Raw genomic sequence first — 7,586 nt, 5'->3', positions numbered from 1 at the left:
AAATAAATGAATGTAAAAAAATTATTGAGACCTCTTTTCATGCTAATTGTTCTGGTAGAACGTGAAGATACAATTTCCACAGCTTTAAGCCTAGTACTGAACATTTCATTAGTGTTCACTTTTTATATCATTTTAAACTCTTGGGGGACTTTCATCACCACTGCTTGTGTTCTGCAGTTCGGGAGTCAATGTGGTGCCTTCCTGAGAATGGTCTCGGCTCCTGACATGTCCTATAAATGCCCTCAACCTGATCAGTGTGCCAAATATGTGAAAGTTCCTGTTCACAGTCTTGACAGTCATGACAATGGACCCAGCCCTACAGAAGACTGTAGGGCAGCTGGCTCCCCCACTTCCTCACACACTCTCTTCAGCCACACTCCCCTCATGCGCAGCTGTTACTTATACACTGGGGAAAGGTTTCCACCAAAATAGCAGAAACCAAAGACAGGCGTGTTCTGCCTACAGATTTTATTTCAGAACTTCAGGTAGAAGCAAGATGGCTTTTGCCAGGAATAACAGACTTTTGAGAGTCCTGAGGACAGGTGGCAGATCAGGTATAGGTACAGCAATTAGAAGCTGGTGTTCAAACACTCTCTGCCTGGCATGTTTACTGATATGTGACTCCACGAAGGCACTGGAAGACATTTCCATGATTTACCCTGGGGTACTGATGAAGGACCCATTGTCCCAGAGAGCCTGCTTTCACGACTGCTTCCATTCTCTGAAGGAGCCGGTCCTGGCTCTCTCTGGACAGCAGAAGCAACACAACCTGAAACACACAGCACAGAGTAGGCTGGTGAGCGTGATGATGCAGTGGTCACTCCTAGGGGTGAAGGGATCTGTAGGTGTGGTGGCCCATAGTGGGGCTGCAATACGCTCTAGAGTCTCAGATGTAAAACAAAAGATAACTCCATTATCTTTTAAGATGGGATCAGGAAACACTATCATATTATGCCAGCCTCTACCCTGGCTTTAAATAAAAGGTTTCTCTTATCCACCTAAGTCATTCATGACATTTTTATACATACTGGGCACACAGTGTATTGTAAAAAATATTTTTGTAGGATCTACATATAGAGAATAAATACATCTAAGAAAATATGGAATAATAAGTTTAAGTCACTGGTTCATCTCCTGAATGATAGAGTAGAGATATGAGAACACTGGTGAGAGCTTCTTGGTAACTCTTCAGGTGAGGGGTTAGTTTAGCTTTGAAGAAGGGTTTCATAGGTTCTAAAGTAGATTACTACAGTGAAGGTCAGCATCATTTTGAGAGAGTCATACATACCTTTAAGACTCAGGTAGCTTAGAAACCACCCCCAGGTAGGCCTGCTTTCCCAATGACCATATAATTTCTGGCATCAAAATTGAGTTGTTAGGGAAGATCAGTGGTCATCCATCACTTGGGCAAGGGCAGTGGGATAAAAGGAGAACAGTCTCCCGGGGCAATATACATATCAAGGCTGCCCTTGAGTTGATGAACAGATATTTATGTTCCATGGATATGGCTCTGATGTCCCTCACTTGCACTGTATACTTAGAGGTATTTCTTCAGGGTCGAGGTTAGAGGGAGATTGTCATCACAGAAATAACCACTGAAGGCATCCATATTAATAGTCCAGACCATAGCACCTCCTAAGATATTCTTTAAGTCACTGAGCCTGTTTAAGGATAGAGGACAAGAGTCAGTTTCCCCCTTATATGCATGACCAGAGCCTTAGCACATTGAAGGAAGTTATCTTACCTTGACATGGAAGCTCATAACATTGACATAGCCAACCCATTCATTGCCTAGGTATTATATGGCACTTCCTGAAAACTAACCCTGTTGTAAAGGATTCTATTTTTTGGGTGACTGCAAGTCTTTAAATATTCAAGAGGTTTAGGTTTTTTAAATATTAGTGCCATGAAAGACAAAACCACACTTACCCGTTCCAGTTTCTTCCTTTCAGTTCAGAGGGTTTCACTCAGTTTTGTAATGGGTTTTATTAGTAGTAAATAAGATCGAAATATATTTGTTTTTGTGGTATAGGGGATGAAACCTTGCACATTATAGGTAATTCTTCTACCATTTTGACTCTAACCCAGTACTTGTTCTTTTCTTTTGAGAACTGTCAATAATATTTATGTCAATAATATTCTGTCAATAATATTTATGGTATATCATAGTATACTATGATCTCATTTTTGTAACTGTAATACTGGATATTGAATCCAATGAGTTATTTTTTTGATGTCCATGTTTATAGTGCTGAACTTAGAAACCTACAGTAACATGAGAAATTTATTCATTTCTTTCTATTCTAATATAAATGACCTTCAAACTCGCCTGTGTTGACTGAAGGGAGATTGAGTGTTACTAAGTGATCTACATTTTTCTTAAATAGAGACTCATGCTATATAAACACTTTAGACACCTGGTGTGACACTGTGTTTAGAGTAAGTAGTAGAAGGCAGGACGAACATAAGATTCAACGTATTTTTACCCCCAGGCCACTGTATAGCTTTGTGTATGAAATTCAAATAGCACTGTACAGTCAATCTGCTGACCTCATAGTCAGCCCAGATCCCACATTTATTCATGTAGTATCCTGGTGGGATATAGCTAATAGAAGGGGTACTGACTCCAGTGGAGAATGGGTCCTTCAGGATGAAGGTTTGTCCATATGCTGGGAATCCAACAATGAGTTTCTCCGCTGCAGCCCTATTGTCCTTGCAGTAATTCATGATGTAATCCTAAAGTGGCAACATTTTGGCTATGGGTCCCAAGCAGCTGATCCTCTGTGCTTGGTTCTGCTGGTTCCCTGTTCTCACAGGTAAATTGTATCATGTTAACTACACGTGGTTCACTAAGTTTTGTTCAAAACATTCAAATGAAGTAATAGCTGAGATATAATCAGTGACTTAAGATTACATTTGCTAAACTCAAGTTTTTGTTCCTGAATTTCCATACAATTTATGTTGTCTCTGGTTTGCATTAACCTAAGTGTAGGGTCTTACTACATTTAGCTGGGCATTGATATCAGCTGGGAATTTGAAAAGAGGACTTTTTCACCATGCAACCATTCCAATAGTCATGGATACCGTAGGTCAAGACCTGGATGTAGTCAAGGATCCTGGTGGAGTGGGGAGGACTTCAAAACATTTCTGATTACATGTCTCACATGTAAGTGAGCAAAATAACTCTACCCGAAGCCTGAAAACAAAGTTATAGAGCAGCAAGACATGCCAAGAGTAAGTATATTCCTTCAGGAGTTCTATATTAAGGTGCATCATTCACTGTGACAGCTGGAAGATCTCATAGCCAGACTGGATGATGGAGACATGAGCAGCTCCTGTGGCAGTGATCATCAATCTGGGTAGATTATTCCTGATGGTATTCTGATCAAAAGCTCACATTAGAGTTTATTTGCAGTTGATTTTAGCTCCTTAAGTTGTACATACTTACATAGAAGGTGCTATAATATATTTTGTCTTACCTTAGTTCTGTCAATATCACAATAATGTCAGTAGTAAGGATAGTATCAATAATCTTACAGGTACATTTCACAAAATCCCACACAAAGCAACCTCTCACAGTCAGAATCCATATTCCAGATGGCTGTTAGGTTTACCTGCATCTCTACACTATGAAGCTTAAGTCCTTGAATTTAGCTTTTGTTGTAGGAAATAGCTATAATTTAATAAGTAGATAGACTATTTCATAGTGCTGACACCTGTCCAGTGAAATGTTGATCTGGTCAGTGGTGAGATAATGGATGGGTGACAGGTCCCATTCAGTGTTAGCTGTTAATTTACCTGTAATTTTTGTACCTCTAATTTTCTTTGAACATTGAAATTATCTCTTATAGTGGAACTACTTGGGTTTCCAAAAGGCATGCAAGGAGAATGCTCAAAAGTGATTGAAGTGACTAATGAAGAGAGACATTATAAGCAGAGAGTTACATCTGTCTTCAAATACTGAGCACTTGTATTAAAATATGCATTGTTTTATTCTCTGCTTATTCAACTGGCAGAATTAGAATCAGTGTATGGAAGTTAGAAATTTCCCTAGAGGTATGTTTCTCCTATAAATGGGGGTACTGTTTCTGATAATTAGGGCTGTCCAACCAAAAAGAAATTAGCTTTAACCAAGCCAGTTATTTCACATTGAAATCATTCTGAGGCTAGCTGCCAATTTGGTGTATGGATCAACATAGAAAAGAATCTGTCTGGGGAGAAAGTAAGTCTAAAGTTTATCAATAGTCTTCGACTTTCACCGTTCCATTCTGTTTCCCTTAGTTGCTATCCACTCTTGTTGGTGATGTCAGTACAATATGGCAAATTCCATTTCATAAACCCCAGATTGGTATTCATCAAATACCGTTTGGCCATTCCAGGTTCACAACACTCAACATGGTCAGAGATAGACCATCCCATCCTTCTTCTCACTAAAATATCTTATTCTCTATTTACCATCCTATGGAACTATGACCAAATAAGTCCTCAAGTAAGAAAACTGGGGATACTCTACTCTTTCTACTTCAAATTGACCACAGTTCCTACTTATTATCATCCTCTTGTCTCTGTACAAGGATGTACAAGATGTTCTACTTTCAATGTTAGAGCCATAGTGGGAGCCCTGATAACCTCTTCCTTGATTTAGTTCAGTTTCTTCTTCCTCTGTCTCTTCCTCTTCATCTCTAATACATTTTCATAATTAATATCATACCAATCTTTCAAAGTGTTGTTTCATCAAATTTTTACACTTTGTGAGTAACTCGGAACGTCTCCTTTACTTAAGGGTATTTTGTAATTTCTTTAATGTAATATACAAATTTCCACATGACCTGATTCTTGACAGCTATTCAGTCTCTTGAGCTTGAGAAGCACCTGCTCACTACTCATTCCCTTTGAGAAGACAACATTAAAATTTTGACTTATTGCTCCTTCCACTGGGATTTTGGTGTGCTTACATGGTGACTGGTATTTATCAAGTAATCCATGAAGTTTTGAGGTAAGAAACCAGTGAGTTACATTTCAAGAAATACCTTTTGAGGGAGCTTATTTCACATGGTCCAAGCTTGCTATATAGTTTTGTCCACATATGGAATCAAAGTAATCTCATTTCACACATCAAAACATGTACAAAAGCCAAATCAAAGTGGATTAAAGATCTAAATATAATACCTAAAACTGTAAAATAGCTAGACAGCAACATGGGGAAAGCTCCCTGACAGTGGTCCCTGGGTAGTGTTTTGGGCAGATATGAAAGTCAAAGAACAGAAACAAGAGTGAAATTGGGCAGTGTGATTCATTGAACTAAAGCATCTCAATAGCAAAGAAGAAAAAAGACAACAGGGTAAAAAGACAAACCAGAGAATAGGAGAAACTACTTACAAAACATACATATGCCAAGCAATTAATATCCACAATATATTAAGAACTTAAACAATCCCATAAGCAAAAAATAACCTGAATTTCATATGGGCAAAAAGGTGTTGGAGATATACTTTAGTTGGTAAAGTATTTGTCATGTCAAGAATGAGGACCTGAGTTTGGATTCCCCATCTATGTAAAGATGGGTATGGTGAGTAAGTCTGTAAATGCATTAAGTAGAATTTCAAATATTTGCACTCCTGGAGTTAGAAGATAGAAAGATGTTTAAAAGGGGCTGGAATATGGACAATGTCTGTGGATATATTGGTCAAAAGAAGTACAAAATTTCAGTAATATAGGAAGAATATATTGAAGAGATCACCTCTGTACAATGTGGTGCCCATAGTTTATTAAGAGTGTATAGGATTTTGGAACTTGGTGACAGAATAGATATCACTGGAAAAAAGATGTGTGTGAGGTAATGAATGTGCAAATTAGGGCACGAACCATTCTACAATGCATACATAACTCAAAACATATTGTACATGATAATATATGTGATCTGTGTCAATTACAAATAGAAATGAAAGATATTAGCTGAGTTCCATTTTAAGAAGGATTGATATATGTTAAATAGTGAACCAAAAGATACCAAATTAGACATTCCCTTACTTTTACTTGTTTTTAAGGTCATTAAAAGTTTGGTAGTTATTTGAGTCTTTATTGTCTGTCATGTGACCTATTTTTTTTCCTATTCCAGCATAGGCATAGATCAGGTGAGTGCAGAGGCAGGGGTCAATGTCATTAGGTGTCGTACTTCTTACATCAGGCCAATTAAGTTGGTAGGCTGAGCGTTCATTGGCGAGGAACAAGAAAGATGGTCTGATGTAGAAAACAGTGACCCGTGCTTACAGTTTTGATTCTGATTCTATTTCCCTCCTTGTACCTCCAATGTCTGATCACTTGGTACAGGTGACTGGTATGAGCATGCTTGCAGATGAATCCAGAAATTTTAGCTTAGGAACCTGTTACTGACTGGGAGTTAGTTACTTTTAAATAGGAGAGATAAATTTGGAGCTTAGATGGGTTTACAGGCATTCTAAGGATAGATACTTAACACCACAAAAACTCAGTAGTTGTCAGTATATAACTTTCATGAGGTCATACTACAGACTATCAATGACAGGTGAGCCCCCATTGTAATATGAATTTTAAAAGGTCTTATTAATGAAAAACCCAGAGCCATATATTGGGGTGAAAATTGAGAGATCAGAGGAATAGGACAAGCTACAGCCAACCTCATGTTACCAACTCCTCAGCTGATCTTGTTTCCTCAGACTGAAAGCCTCTGAGTCCCCACCCCAATGGATCTCAGTTGAACTGCTGCTAAAAGGCGCTAGTTCTTGGTTATCACACCTTAAGAGCACAAGTTCTTCTTTCCTCATGCCTTATACATCTTTCTGTGTCCTGCCATATTACTTCCTGTGATTAAAGGCATGTGTCCTTTCCAAGCAAAGACTTGAGATCTCAAGTGCTTGAATTAAAGGTGTGTGCCACCACTGCCTGGTTCTGTTTTCAGTGTGGCCTTAAACTCACAGATATTCAGACAGATCTCTGCCTCCTGAATGATAGGATTAAAGGTGTGTGTGCCACTGCTGTCTGGCCTCTATATCTAATCTAGTGGCTGTTCTGTTCTCTGATCCCCAGATAAATTTTATTTGGTACAGCACAAATAAAATATCACTACACCACATAGTCTACTTCTTTCTCCCCACCAAGAGAAACTCATCTCTCTGTAGTATGGTTTATCTTTAATATATTTTCTCAAAAATTAGAATAGATTTCAATAATAACATACATTAAGCAGACAGCTCCATTAAAAGTAATTTATGGTGATTTGAGGTTTGCTATTGAAAAACATTTTTGTCAACAATAATAACTGAAGTATTTGACTTACCCAGCTGACCATTTAGAAGGGTCAGACACAAAGGAAAGAACACACATTATTTTGAAAAGCTGTCTGCATTCTCTAGGAGCTAACTTCAAGATCTTGTGGGTAGTCCTTCTTGTTATAGATTGTAACAAGGTATAAATAAAAGTTTGTAGCCACACCAGGTGTGGTCTCTCTCTTTTTTTTTTTTAAATTTTGTGATCAAAACCTTCAATGTTCTCTTCAAGTACTAGTGAAAAATGGCCATGATCCTTCTCTTCCATCTTTCAGGTAATAA

General features: G+C 38.1%; 1 pseudogene; it reads right to left on the bottom strand.

Moving 5' to 3' along the window:
* Window positions 1–607: 607 nt before the first annotated feature.
* LOC128106665 (acidic mammalian chitinase-like) lies at window positions 608–3,620 on the bottom strand (annotated as a pseudogene).
* Between the last annotated feature and the right edge of the window lie 3,966 nt (window positions 3,621–7,586).

The sequence above is a fragment of the Peromyscus californicus genome, unplaced genomic scaffold (genome assembly GCF_007827085.1).
Source record: "Peromyscus californicus insignis strain IS unplaced genomic scaffold, ASM782708v3 Scaffold_9__1_contigs__length_137607984, whole genome shotgun sequence".
In the NCBI taxonomy this organism is placed as follows: Eukaryota; Metazoa; Chordata; class Mammalia; order Rodentia; family Cricetidae; genus Peromyscus; species Peromyscus californicus.
The sequence above is the reverse complement of the archived record's forward strand: the minus strand, read 5'-3'. Positions and strand labels throughout refer to the sequence as shown.